Source organism: Lissotriton helveticus, chromosome 10 (assembly GCF_964261635.1).
Source record: "Lissotriton helveticus chromosome 10, aLisHel1.1, whole genome shotgun sequence".
NCBI lineage: Eukaryota > Metazoa > Chordata > Amphibia > Caudata > Salamandridae > Lissotriton > Lissotriton helveticus.
This window is the reverse complement of record NC_136071.1, coordinates 591,519,541-591,533,022: the sequence shown is the minus strand read 5'-3', so window position 1 is coordinate 591,533,022 and position 13,482 is coordinate 591,519,541. Positions and strand designations below refer to the sequence as shown.

The 13,482-nt window shown below is 57.4% G+C and overlaps 12 non-coding genes across 12 annotated transcripts; all 12 read left to right on the top strand.

Moving 5' to 3' along the window:
* The first annotated feature begins 6,412 nt into the window (after positions 1-6,412).
* On the top strand, positions 6,413-6,524 carry TRNAL-CAA (transfer RNA leucine (anticodon CAA)). The gene is made up of 2 exons: positions 6,413-6,450; positions 6,479-6,524. It is a non-coding gene; the product is annotated as a tRNA-Leu (tRNA).
* Positions 6,525-7,452: 928 nt separating this feature from the next.
* Positions 7,453-7,525, top strand: TRNAP-CGG (transfer RNA proline (anticodon CGG)). The gene has a single exon. It is a non-coding gene; the product is annotated as a tRNA-Pro (tRNA).
* A 383-nt stretch (positions 7,526-7,908) lies between these two features.
* On the top strand, positions 7,909-7,981 carry TRNAV-UAC (transfer RNA valine (anticodon UAC)). Its single transcript has one exon. It is a non-coding gene; the product is annotated as a tRNA-Val (tRNA).
* Positions 7,982-8,415: 434 nt separating this feature from the next.
* On the top strand, positions 8,416-8,487 carry TRNAP-AGG (transfer RNA proline (anticodon AGG)). Its single transcript has one exon. It is a non-coding gene; the product is annotated as a tRNA-Pro (tRNA).
* Positions 8,488-8,872: 385 nt separating this feature from the next.
* On the top strand, positions 8,873-8,945 carry TRNAV-AAC (transfer RNA valine (anticodon AAC)). Its single transcript has one exon. It is a non-coding gene; the product is annotated as a tRNA-Val (tRNA).
* Positions 8,946-9,240: 295 nt separating this feature from the next.
* TRNAL-CAA (transfer RNA leucine (anticodon CAA)) lies at positions 9,241-9,352 on the top strand. Its single transcript has 2 exons — positions 9,241-9,278; positions 9,307-9,352. It is a non-coding gene; the product is annotated as a tRNA-Leu (tRNA).
* Positions 9,353-10,291: 939 nt separating this feature from the next.
* Positions 10,292-10,363, top strand: TRNAP-CGG (transfer RNA proline (anticodon CGG)). Its single transcript has one exon. It is a non-coding gene; the product is annotated as a tRNA-Pro (tRNA).
* Positions 10,364-10,747: 384 nt separating this feature from the next.
* On the top strand, positions 10,748-10,820 carry TRNAV-UAC (transfer RNA valine (anticodon UAC)). The gene has a single exon. It is a non-coding gene; the product is annotated as a tRNA-Val (tRNA).
* A 434-nt stretch (positions 10,821-11,254) lies between these two features.
* TRNAP-AGG (transfer RNA proline (anticodon AGG)) lies at positions 11,255-11,326 on the top strand. The gene has a single exon. It is a non-coding gene; the product is annotated as a tRNA-Pro (tRNA).
* Positions 11,327-11,712: 386 nt separating this feature from the next.
* On the top strand, positions 11,713-11,785 carry TRNAV-AAC (transfer RNA valine (anticodon AAC)). The gene has a single exon. It is a non-coding gene; the product is annotated as a tRNA-Val (tRNA).
* A 295-nt stretch (positions 11,786-12,080) lies between these two features.
* Positions 12,081-12,192, top strand: TRNAL-CAA (transfer RNA leucine (anticodon CAA)). Its single transcript has 2 exons — positions 12,081-12,118; positions 12,147-12,192. It is a non-coding gene; the product is annotated as a tRNA-Leu (tRNA).
* Positions 12,193-13,132: 940 nt separating this feature from the next.
* TRNAP-CGG (transfer RNA proline (anticodon CGG)) lies at positions 13,133-13,204 on the top strand. Its single transcript has one exon. It is a non-coding gene; the product is annotated as a tRNA-Pro (tRNA).
* The last annotated feature ends 278 nt before the right edge of the window (positions 13,205-13,482 follow it).

Genomic DNA, 13,482 nt, shown 5'->3' with positions numbered 1-13,482 from the left:
GGAGGCCACCCTCCCCGGGGCCCTCAGGGGCCCCGGATGGAGCTCCTGAACACAGACAAGCAAGGGGAGGCTCCCCGGGCACATCGGAACCCCTTTCCGGGCCCTTGGCAGTGCGGCAGGCTGGGAGACAGGGCCCAGGGCCTGAGCACCCGACCCGGGGCCCGCCCGGGCCCCTGGACCCAGCCGGGGCTCCCAAGCCCGGAGGCGCATGGGACGCCTCCCCGGTCCCTCCGGACCCCGTCCCGGGCACCCTGCCACGCAGCAGGACCAAGGACAGAGCCCGGGGTGGGGAGGCCGCCCTCCCCGGGCCCTCAGGGGCCCTAGCCACTGCTCCTGAACCCAGCCAAGCAAGGGGAGGCTCCCCGGGCACATCGGAACCCCTTCCCGGGCCCTTGGCCGTGCGGCAGGCTGGGAGACAGGGCCCAGGGCCGGAGCACCCGACCCGGGGCCCGCCCGGGCCCCTGGACCCAGCCGGGGCTCCCTAGCCCGGAGGCGCATGGGACGCCTCCCCGGTCCCTCCGGACCCCGTCCCGGGCATCCTGCCACGCAGCAGGACCAAGGACAGAGCCCGGGGTGGGGAGGCCGCCCTCCCCGGGCCCTCAGGGGCCCTAGCCACTGCTCCTGAACCCAGGCAAGCAAGGGGAGGCTCCCCGGGCACATCGGAACCCCTTCCCGGGCCCTTGGCAGTGCGGCAGGCTGGGAGACAGGGCCCAGGGCCGGAGCACCCGACCCGGGGCCCGGCCGGGCCCCTGGACGCAGCCGGGGCTCCCAAGCCCGGAGGTGCATGGGACGCCTCCCCGGTCCCTCCGGACCCCGTCCCGGGCACCCTGCCACGCAGCAGGACCAAGGACAGAGCCCGGGGTGGGGAGGCCGCCCTCCCCGGGCCCTCAGGGGCCCTAGCCACTGCTCCTGAACCCAGCCAAGCAAGGGGAGGCTCCCCGGGAACAACGGAACCCATTCCTAGGCCCTTGGCAGTGCGGTAGGCTGGAAGACAGGGACCAGGGCCGGAGCACCCCACCCGGGGCCCGCCCGGGCCCCTGGACCCAGCCGGGGCTCCCAAGCCCGGAGGCGCATGGGACGCCTCCCCGGACCCATGGAGCCCGTCCTGGGCATTGAGCCATGCCGTTGGCCTGGAGATGGGTGCCCCGGACGCCCAGGGGAGGTCTGTCTGGGACACATGGAGCCCGTCCTGGTCATTGAACCATGCCGTTGGCCTGGAGAAGGGAGCCCCGGACGCCCGGGGGAGGACTGCCCGGTACCCGTGGAGCCCTTCCCGGGTACTTTGCAACGCCGTTGGCCTCCTGGAGATGGGTGCCCCGAACTCCCGGGGGGTGGGCTGCCCGGGACCCGTGGAGCCCGTCCTGGGCACTCTGACCTGCTGTTGGCCCGGGGGAGGGACCCCAGACGACCGAGACCCGTGGAGCCCGTCCTTGGCACTCTGACAAGCCGTTGGCCCGGGGAAGGGAGCCCCAGACGACCGGGACCTGTGGAGCCCGTCCTGGGCACCCCTGTATGCCGTTGGCCCGGGGAAGGGAGCCCCGGACATCCGGGACCCGTGGAGCCCGTCCTGGGCACTCCTGTATGCCGTTGGCCCGGGGAAGGGAGCCCCAGACGTCCGGGACCCGTGGAGCCCGTCCTGGGCACTCTGAAATGCTTTGGCCCGGGGAAGGGAGCCCCGGACACCCGGGGGGGAGGACTGCCCGGGACCCGTGGAACTCGTCCTGGGCACTCTGACATGCCGCTGGCCCGGGGAAGGGTGCCCCGGACGCCCGGGGCCCGTGGAGCCCGTCCTGGGCACTCTGACAAGCCGTTGGCCCGGGGAAGGGAGACCTGGACGCCCGGAACCCGTGGAGCCCGTCCTGGGCACTCTGAAATGCTTTGGCCCGGGGAAGGGAGCCCCGGACGCCCGGGGGAGGACTGCCCGGGACCCGTGGAACTGGTCCTGGGCACTCTGACATGCCGCTGGCCCGGGGAAGGGTGCCCCGGATGACCGGGGCCCGTGGAGCCCGTCCTGGGCACTCTGACATGCCGCTGGCCCGGGGAAGGGAGCCCCAGACGCCTGGGGCCCGTGGAGCCCGTCCCGGGCACTCTGCCATGCCGTCAGCCTGGATGGAGCCCCGGACGCCCGGGGGGGGGGCGAAGGCCCGGGATGCATGGAGCCTGTCCCGGGCACTCTGCCATGCCGTCGGCCTGGATGGAGCACCGGACGCCCGGGGGACGACTGCCCAAGAGCCATGGAGCCCGTCCTGGGCAATTTGACATGCAGTTGGCCTGGAGGAAGGAAGCTCCGGGTGGCCTAGGGAGGTGTTGCCCAGGCATATCCCATCTGGTCCCCATGGCAGAGAACCACCAACCCTGGAGGGGTGTCCGGGCATACCCTGCCACATAGTAATCCGGAGGCAAATTACCCCCCTTTCTTGCAATCTGTGCACGCGAGGTGACAGAGGGGACCCAAGGCGTGAAAGAACCCGACCTCATGGAGCCCTCGCTGGGATCCGGGAGGCGAATGGCACCTCATTAAGACTTCCAGGGAAGTTCGGCCATCTGGTCCCCCCCATAGGAAAGCGTTGCGGGCGACCAGATGCCCGAGGGGATCCGGGCGACCAGATGGCCGAGGGAATCCGGGCGACCAGATGGCTGGGCATGGAGGTGAAGCCGCCTGGACTCTTCCCCACCCCGTCCCCGTCCCGGGACGAATGCCCGGGATGCATGGAGCCCGTCCTGGCCACTTGACGTCCCGTCCTGGGCATTGAACCATGCCGTCGGCCTGGAGAAGGGAGCCCCCGGACGCCCGGGGGAGGACTGCCCGGTACCCGTGGAGCCCTTCCCGGGTACTTTGCAACGCCGTTGGCCTCCTGGAGATGGGTGCCCCAGATGCCCGGGGGTGGGCTGCCCGGGACCCATGGAGCCCGTCCTGGGCACTTTTACATGCCGTCGGCCTGGAGGTGGGTGCCCTGGCCGCCCGGGGGAGGCCTGCCCGGGACCCGTGGAGCCCCTCCCGGGTACTTTGCCAATGCCGTTTGCCTCATGGAGATGGGTGCCCCGGACGCCCGGGGGAGGACTGCCCGGTACCCGTGGAGTCCTTTCCGGGTACTTTGCAACGCCGTTGGCCTCCTGGAGATATGTGCCCCGAACGCCCGGGGGGAGGGCTGTCCGGGGCCCATGGAGCCCGTCCTGGGCACTGTGACATGCCGTCGGCCTGGAGGTGGGAGCCCCGGACGCCCGGGGGAATGCTGCCCGGGACCCGTGGAGCCCTTCCCGGGTACTTTGCCATCCCGTTGGCCTCCTGGAGATGGGTGCCCCGGACGCCCGGGGGAGGTCTGTCCAGGGCCCATGGAGCCCGTCCTGGGCAGTGTGACATGCCGTCGGCCTAAAGGTGGGAGCCCCGGACGCCCGGGGGAAGGCTGCCCGGGACCCGTGGAGCCCGTCCCGGGTACTTTGCCGTCCCGTTGGCCTCCTGGAGATGGGTGCCCCGGACGCCCGGGGGAGGTCTGTCCGGGGCCCATGGAGCCCGTCCTGGGCAGTGTGACATGCCGTCGGCCTAAAGGTGGGAGCCCCGGACGCCCGGGGGAAGGCTGCCCGGGACCCGTGGAGCCCTTCCCGGGTACTTTGCCATCCCGTTGGCCTCATGGAGATGGGTGCCCCGGACGCCCAGGGGAGGTCTGTCCGGGACACGTGGAGCCCGTCCTGGGCATTGAGCCATGCCGTTGGCCCGGAGAATGGAGCCCCCAGACGCCCGGGGGAGGTGTTGCCCAGGCATATCTCATCTGGTCCCCCGGGCAGAGAACCACCAGCCCTGGAGAGGTGTCCGGGCGTACCCTGCCCCTAGTAATCCGGAGGGAAATTACCCCCCTTTCTTGCAATCCGTGCACGCGAGGTGACAGAGGGGACCCAAGGCGTAAAAGAACCCGACCTCATGGAGCCCTAGCTGGGATCCAGGAGCCGAATGGCACCTCATCGGGACTTCCAGGGAAGCCCGGCCATCTGGTCGCCCCATTGGAAAGCATCGCGGGCGACCAGAGGGCCGGGATCGAAAGGACTCCCAGCTCCCCATCCATCCCAAGCCTTCGCGGTAGGGTTCCTGACTGCCTGCCCACGCAAGGCAGGGCTCTTGGACCCCGGCTGGGCCTCAGGCGCAGGTTGGACCACCGGAGCTCTAGGGCCCGGACGACCTGGGGGAGGAATGCCCGGGACCCGTGGAGCCCGTCCTGGGTACTTTGACATGCCGTCGGCCTGGAGGTGGGTGCCCCGGACGCCCCGGGGGAAGCTGCCCGGGACCCATGGAGCCCGTCCTGGGTACTTTGACATTCCGTCGGCCTGGAGGTGGGAGCCCCGGACGCCCGGGGGGAGGTCTGCCCGGGGCACATGGAGCCCGTCCTGGGTACTTTGCCAATGCCGTTGGCCTCATGGAGATGGGTGCCCCGGACGCCCGGGGGACGAATGCCCGGGACGCATGGAGCCCGTCCTGGGCACTTTTCCATGCCTTCGGCCTGGAGCCCCCAGACACCCAGGGGAGGACCACCGTGAAAACCATGGAGCCCGACCCGGGCACTCTGCCATACCGTCAGCCTAGATGGAGCCCCGGACGCCCAGGGGACGAATGCCCGGGACGCATGGAGCCCGTCCTGGGCACTTTTCAATGCCGTCAGCCTGGATGGAGCCCCGGACGCCCGGGGGACGACTGCCCAGGAGCCATGGAGCCCGTCCTGGGCAATTTGACATGCAGTTGGCCTGGAGGAAGGAAGCCCCGGGTGGCCTAGGGAGGTGTTGCCCAGGCATAGCCCATCTGGTCCCCATGGCAGAGAACCACCAGCCTCGGAGGGGTGTCCGGGCGTACCCTTCTCCCTAGTAATCCGGAGGAAAATTACCCCCTTTTCTTGTAATCTGTGCACGCGAGGTGACAGAGGGGACCCAAGGCGCGGATGTACCCAACCTCCTGGAGCCCTCGCTGGGATCCGGGCGGCGAATGGCACCTCATCGGGACTTCCAGGGAAGTTCGGCCATCTGGTCGCCCCATAGGAAAGCGTTGCGGGCGACCAGATGCCCGAGGGGATCCGGGCGACCAGATGGCCGAGGGAATCTGGTCGATCAGATGGCTGGACACGGAAGTGAAGCCGCCTGGACTCTCCCGACCCTGTCCCCGTCCCCGTGCCCGTGCCCGGGACGCATGGAGCCCGTCCTGGGCACTTTTCCATGCCTTCGGCCTGGAGCCCCCAGACACCCAGGGGAGGACCACCGTGAAAGCCATGGAGCCCGACCCGGGCACTCTGCCATGCCGTCGGCCTGGATGGAGCCCCGGACGCCCGGGGGACAAATGCCCGGGACGCATGGAGCCCGTCCTGGGCACTTTTCCATGCCTTCGGCCTGGAGCGCCCCGACACCCTGGGGAGGACCACCGTGAAAACCATGGAGCCCGACCCGGGCACTCTGCCATACCGTCAGCCTGGATGTAGCCCCGGACGCCCGGGGGACGAATGCCCGGGACGCATGGAGCCCGTCCCGGGCACTCTGCCATGCCGTCCCGACAAATTCGTACGGACTCCTAACCTTACGACACGGATCGGAATCGAGCCCTCTCTGACCCAGCAGTTTCAGGCGCCCGGGGGACGAATGCCCGGGACGCATGGAGCCCGACCCGGGCACACTGCCTTGCCGCCGGCCTGGATGGAGCCCCGGACGCCCGGGGGACGAATGCCCGGGACGCATGGAGCCCGTCCCGGGCACTCTGCCATGCCGTCGGCCTGGATGGAGCCCCGGACGCCCGGGGGACGACTGCCCAAGAGCCATGGAGCCCATCCCGGGCACTCTGCCATGCCGTCCCGACAAATTCGTACGGACTCCTAACCTTCCGACACGGATCGGAATCGAGCCCTTTCTGACCCAGCAGATTTCAGGTTGATTTGCTATATACTTTACGTACGATTTTATGGGGGCCGATTCCGATCCGGTACGTAAAAGCAAATACGACCGACATGTCGGACAACCACGTACACCCAGGGGATAGGACTGCCCGGGTCACATGGACCCCGTCCTGGGCACTCTGATCTGCCGCCGGCGCCGGGGATCGAACCGTGATCACCAGATGGGGATATCCCAAAAATCTGGCATGGATACGGCCCGCCAGGACAGGTTTGGGCACCCCTGCTCTAAAACCTTATTATCTGAATGCAAGTTTAAGAAGAGGTGGTCTTTGAACACAGTGAGCCGTGGGAAACTTTCTTTACCTTTGCAAGACGAAACAAAGTTATCTGCATCCATCATCTGGGGGTCGTTCTTGTGCCTATTTTTATTTTGTTTAAGCTATGTTGTATTGTTGGGGCCTTTACACCTGTGACATTGCTGTGAAGGTTGTAAGTGGAAACATTGGCAGGTGCAGATAGAAGAGTTAGACCTAAGCCCCCCCTCATGAGCCGTCAGGATGGCCGAGTGGTCTAAGGCGCCAGACTCAAGAGAGCTTGATCTTCAGTGTAGCTGAGCCTTCTGGTCTCCTCATGGAGGCGTGGGTTCAAATCCCACTTCTGACAGGTCCCTTTTACACCCGTAAATCTTCCTGTTTTTTGCAGTGCGTTCCCGGCAAACACCACAATCTTTGCAGGAACCTGTAGCATGTGAAGAGAAATCCACCAACAATCAGGCTGGGCCCTTAATCACAATTCCATGGATTTCTGGAAATGACACCTCAGGCACACCTTCCATTAAATTTGCACTCCATCACAGTAACTGCCATGCTGGGTTTCTAACTGAGCAGTTGATCCCATCATTTGTTGTGAGGCTCTCCTGCCACCTTTTGGGCAGAGAAGGCACTGTCCCTGCAAAAACACAGGCAGACATGTTCAACAGGGCTTCCTGGTTATGTGGGAGGAGCAGAATGCCATTGGTCCCCCCTTGCAAATTCTAATTTACATAAGGAAGACAGAGAGGTAGCTGGGAGTAGGCACTGCACACGGGCATTGCACTCTCTCTTATGATTTGCAGCCAATTCTAGATTGAGGCAGGAGGAAAGGAGGTGACTCGCCCAACAATGGCTATACTGAGAAGTCAGCCACTCTGGGTCTCCCAGGTGAGTGTTTCAGGCCTGTGAGCCACTCATATAAATCTCGCCTGATTGAGCCTGATCGAGCGCGTTTGAATCCAAATATCAAACCCCTCTTTCTCAGGCGCAGGAAATGGTGGGCCCTTCATTGCTTCTGGTGTGGAAGTCTATGGGGCAAGGGTACAGGACTTGCAGAGGAGAACAATTGCCAGAAAGTGCTTGCTGTTCTCATCAGTGCCTTTTTTCTGCTCACTGGCTGATAGGAGATTGGCTGCCCCCTTTCTTGCTAGAGTGAAAAAACAACAACTTGAGAGAAAACATGACGTTGTGAGGCTCACTTAGAGGGAGACTAGCCAAATAGCCCTGCTTTTTTCTGAAAGACGCTTCAGAAATTGTTCAAAATGTCTCCTGGCCACTCAGACTCGTTGGTCTAGGGGTATGATTCTCGCTTCGGGTGCGAGAGGTCCCGGGTTCAAATCCCGGACGAGCCCATGCTGTGGACATTTTCAGGATGCTTGTAATATAGGAGCATTTCTTCTTTTCAATGCTATAAGACGCTGTGTATGTCGAGAAAGTTCCTTACCCTGCACGCTATTTTCCACTTGTGGCATGATAAAGGAGTGCAGGACTTCTTTGCAACTGCTTTTCTGGGCCAGACCAGCATGGTAGGAACATTACATGCATAGTGTTTTTCTAGTGTAATTTCAGGATATGGTTTCAAAATCGCCTCTTGGAATAAAAGTGGTCCTCATTCCTGTCTTCCAAAGAAATAGAGACCGGGTAAGGAGAGCCCAACTTTGAGCTACAAGGACATTGGCCCTTAGTCTGTGCATTCCAGCCCAATACATGCCAACAAGATTCCTGAGTTAGTGTCTGTTTCTGTAGTGTAGTGGTTATCACGTTTGCCTTACACGCGAAAGGTCCCTGGTTCGAGACCGGGCAGAAACAGCGGTTTGCTGTTTTTAACAGTGTTTGCCTTTACTGGCTGACTTTATAGGAAAGCTGAGATAATAGAGGCTGTCTATCCCTCACCAACCTGACGTAGTGTGCTCCAGGGATCTCAGTGACAGCTCGAAAAGAGAAGTGACGATAGCTTGCGCCATTCGCTTGCTCGCCCTTTGCTCTGAAGGGTGGGCCTACTTCATGAAAGCAAGGAATGAGAGCAGAAATGCTTTTCTTGTCCTCACCACAAGCAGACACTTAGAGAAAACAAACTGTCTGAAGGACAGAGGCTTTTTAATTTCTTGTTTGATGACGGCCATGGAAAAGACAGCAATCATATTGCAGAAGAGAGCAACATGTGCAGTTGCTTGCTTTGGGTGAAGCATTCACCGACTAGCTGCCACTAACCCCTGGAGCCGTGTCAGAGGTGACTCTTGCGTGGCTCGTTGGTCTAGGGGTATGATTCTCGCTTAGGGTGCGAGAGGTCCCGGGTTCAAATCCCGGACAAGCCCTTTTTAGAGCTAAACATACAAATCGTACTAAAAATGCACTATGCCTGACTATTTCTAGTAATACTCGGTGCATTGTTGCGTAACATATTCCTAACCTCAGAAGAAAAATGGATCACCGTGCTTTTTCTGCCTACCTGCTTAGTCTCAGTGTGTCCCAGGTGATGCTTTCCCAAGCTGTACTCGCAGACATTTAGGCATCAGATATTTGTCTGTCGATGCCTGCACAAGTAAATTTTGAATACGTCTAATTGCAAGCATGTTGGATGATATCTCTGAGGTTTTCACACTTGTTCTGCACATTCTGAGCCGCTGCTGATACAGCAGAATAGAAGTAGGGTGAAGCCTTGAGAGGAACTTTGCTTTAACAGTAGCAAGCAGCAAGGTCGTTTCTGTAGTGTAGTGGTCATCACGTTCGCATAACACGCGAAAGGTCCCCGGTTCGAGACCGGGCAGAAACACTGAGCGTTGGCTGCTTTTATGTGCACACTCTAAAACCTTATTATCTGAATGCAAGTTTAAGAAGAGGTGGTCTTTGAACACAGTGAGCCGTGGGAAACTTTCTTTACCTTTGCAAGACGAAACAAAGTTATCTGCATCCATCATCTGGGGGTCGTTCTTGTGCCTATTTTTATTTTGTTTAAGCTATGTTGTATTGTTGTGGCCTTTACACCTGTGACATTGCTGTGAAGGTTGTAAGTGGAAACATTGGCAGGTGCAGATAGAAAAGTTAGACCTAAGCCCCACTCATGAGCCGTCAGGATGGCCGAGTGGTCTAAGGCGCCAGACTCAAGAGAGCTTGATCTTCAGTGTAGCTGAGCCTTCTGGTCTCCTCATGGAGGCGTGGGTTCAAATCCCACTTCTGACAGGTCCCTTTTACACCTGTAAATCTTCCTCTTTTTGCAGTGCGTTCCCGGCAAACACCACAATCTTTGCAGGAACCTGTAGCATGTGAAGAGAAATCCACCAACAATCAGGCTGGGCCCTCAATCACAATCCCATGGATTTCTGGAAATGACACCTCAGGCACACCTTCCATTAAATTTGCACTCCATCACAGTAACTGCCATGCTGGGTTTCTAACTAAGCAGTTGATCCCATCATTTGTTGTGAGGCTCTCCTGCCACCTTTTGGGCAGAGAAGGCACTGTCCCTGCAAAAACACAGGCAGACATGTTCAACAGGGCTTCCTGGTTATGTGGGAGGAGCAGAATGCCATTGGTCCCCCCTTGCAAATTCTAATTTACATAAGGAAGACAGAGAGGTAGCTGGGAGTAGGCACTGCACACGGGCATTGCACTCTCTCTTATGATTTGCAGCCAATTCTAGATTGAGGCAGGAGGAAAGGAGGTGACTCGCCCAACAATGGCTATACTGAGAAGTCAGCCACTCTGGGTCTCCCAGGTGAGTGTTTCAGGCCTGTGAGCCACTCATATAAATCGAGCCTGATCGAGCCTGATCGAGCGCTGAGCGAGCGCGTTTGAATCCAAATATCAAACCCCTCTTTCTCAGGCGCAGGAAATGGTGGGCCCTTCATTGCTTCTGGTGTGGAAGTCTATGGGGCAAGGGTCCAGGACTTGCAGAGGAGAACAATTGCCAGAAAGTGCTTGCTGTTCTCATCTGTGCCTTTTTTCTGCTCACTGGCTGATAGGAGATTGGCTGCCCCCTTTCTTGGTAGAGTGAAAAAACAACAACTTGAGAGAAAACATGACGTTGTGAGGCTCACTTAGAGGGAGACTAGCCAAATAGCCCTGCTTTTTTTCTGAAAGACGCTTCAGAAATTGTTCAAAATGTCTCCTGGCCACTCAGGCTCGTTGGTCTAGGGGTATGATTCTCGCTTCGGGTGCGAGAGGTCCCGGGTTCAAATCCCGGACGAGCCCATGCTGTGGACATTTTTAGGATGCTTGTAATATAGGAGCATTTCTTCTTTTCAATGCTATAAGACGCTGTGTATGTCGAGAAAGTTCCTTACCCTGCACGCTATTTTCCACTTGTGGCGGGATAAAGGAGTGCAGGACTTCTTTGCAACTGCTTTTCTGGGCCAGACCAGCATGGTAGGAACATTACATGCATAGTGTTTTTCTAGTGTAATTTCAAGATATGGTTTCAAAATCGCCTCTTGGAATAAAAGTGGTCCTCATTCCTGTCTTCCAAAGAAATAGAGACCGGGTAAGGAGAGCCCAACTTTGAGCTTCAAGGACATTGGCCCTTAGTCTGTGCATTCCAGCCCAATACATGCCAACAAGATTCCTGAGTTAGTGTCTGTTTCTGTAGTGTAGTGGTTATCACGTTCGCCTTACACGCGAAAGGTCCCTGGTTTGAGACCGGGCAGAAACAGTGGTTTGCTGTTTTTAACAGTGTTTGCCTTTACTGGCTGACTTTATAGGAAAGCTGAGATAATAGAGGCTGTCTATCCCTCACCAACCTGACGTAGTGTGCTCCAGGGATCTCAGTGACAGCTCGAAAAGAGAAGTGACGATAGCTTGCGCCATTCGCTTGTTCGCCCTTTGCTCTGAAGGGTGGGCCTACTTCATGAAAGCAAGGAATGAGAGCAGAAATGCTTTTCTTGTCCTCACCGCAAGCAGACACTTAGAGAAAACAAACTGTCTGAAGGACAGAGGCTTTTTAATTTCTTGTTTGATGACGGCCATGGAAAAGACAGCAATCATATTGCAGAAGAGAGCAACATGTGCAGTTGCTTGCTTTGGGTGAAGCATTCACCGACTAGCTGCCACTAACCCCTGGAGCCATGTCAGAGGTGACTCTTGCGTGGCTCGTTGGTCTAGGGGTATGATTCTCGCTTAGGGTGCGAGAGGTCCCGGGTTCAAATCCCGGACGAGCCCTTTTTAGAGCTAAACATACAAATCGTACTAAAAATGCACTATGCCTGACTATTTCTAGTAATACTCGGTTGATTTTTTGCTTAACATATTCCTAACCTCAGTAGAAAAATGGATCACCGTGCTTTTTCTGCCTACCTGCTTAGTCTCAGTGTGTCCCAGGTGATGCTTTCCCAAGCTGTACTCGCAGACATTTAGGCATCAGATATTTGTCTGTCGATGCCTGCACAAGTAAATTTTGAATACGTCTAATTGCAAGCATGTTGGATGATATCTCTGAGGTTTTCACACTTGTTCTGCACATTCTGAGCCGCTGCTGATACAGCAGAATAGAAGTAGGATGAAGCCTTGAGAGGAACTTTGCTTTAACAGTAGCAAGCAGCAAGGTCGTTTCTGTAGTGTAGTGGTCATCACATTCGCCTAACATGCGAAAGGTCCCCGGTTCGAGACCGGGCAGAAACACTGAGCGTTGGCTGCTTTTATGTGCACACTCTAAAACCTTATTATCTGAATGCAAGTTTAAGAAGAGGTGGTCTTTGAACACAGTGAGCCGTGGGAAACTTTCTTTACCTTTGCAAGACGAAACAAAGTTATCTGCATCCATCATCTGGGGGTCGTTCTTGTGCCTATTTTTATTTTGTTTAAGCTATGTTGTATTGTTGGGGCCTTTACACCTGTGACATTGCTGTGAAGGTTGTAAGTGGAAACATTGGCAGGTGCAGATAGAAGAGTTAGACCTAAGCCCCCCTCATGAGCCGTCAGGATGGCCGAGTGGTCTAAGGCGCCAGACTCAAGAGAGCTTGATCTTCAGTGTAGCTGAGCCTTCTGGTCTCCTCATGGAGGCGTGGGTTCAAATCCCACTTCTGACAGGTCACTTTTACACCCGTAAATCTTCCTGTTTTTTGCAGTGCGTTCCCGGCAAACACCACAATCTTTGCAGGAACCTGTAGCATGTGAAGAGAAATCCACCAACAATCAGGCTGGGCCCTCAATCACAATTCCATGGATTTCTGGAAATGACACCTCAGGCACACCTTCCATTAAATTTGCACTCCATCACAGTAACTGCCATGCTGGGTTTCTAACTAAGCAGTTGATCCCATCATTTGTTGTGAGGCTCTCCTGCCACCTTTTGGGCAGAGAAGGCACTGTCCCTGCAAAAACACAGGCAGACATGTTCAACAGGGCTTCCTGGTTATGTGGGAGGAGCAGAATGCCATTGGTCCCCCCTTGCAAATTCTAATTTACATAAGGAAGACAGAGAGGTAGCTGGGAGTAGGCACTGCACACGGGCATTGCACTCTCTCTTATGATTTGCAGCCAATTCTAGATTGAGGCAGGAGGAAAGGAGGTGACTCGCCCAACAATGGCTATACTGAGAAGTCAGCCACTCTGGGTCTCCCAGGTGAGTGTTTCAGGCCTGTGAGCCACTCATATAAATCTCGCCTGATCGAGCCTGATCGAGCGCTGAGCGAGCGCGTTTGAATCCAAATATCAAACCCCTCTTTCTCAGGCGCAGGAAATGGTGGGCCCTTCATTGCTTCTGGTGTGGAAGTCTATGGGGCAAGGGTCCAGGACTTGCAGAGGAGAACAATTGCCAGAAAGTGCTTGCTGTTCTCATCTGTGCCTTTTTTCTGCTCACTGGCTGATAGGAGATTGGCTGCCCCCTTTCTTGCTAGAGTGAAAAAACAACAACTTGAGAGAAAACATGACGTTGTGAGGCTCACTTAGAGGGAGACTAGCCAAATAGCCCTGCTTTTTTTCTGAAAGACGCTTCAGAAATTGTTCAAAATGTCTCCTGGCCACTCAGGCTCGTTGGTCTAGGGGTATGATTCTCGCTTCGGGTGCGAGAGGTCCCGGGTTCAAATCCCGGACGAGCCCATGCTGTGGACATTTTCAGGATGCTTGTAATATAGGAGCATTTCTTCTTTTCAATGCTATAAGACGCTGTGTATGTCGAGAAAGTTCCTTACCCTGCACGCTATTTTCCACTTGTGGCGGGATAAAGGAGTGCAGGACTTCTTTGCAACTGCTTTTCTGGGCCAGACCAGCATGGTAGGAACATTACATGCATAGTGTTTTTCTAGTGTAATTTCAGGATATGGTTTCAAAATCGCCTCTTGGAATAAAAGTGGTCCTCATTCCTGTCTTCCAAAGAA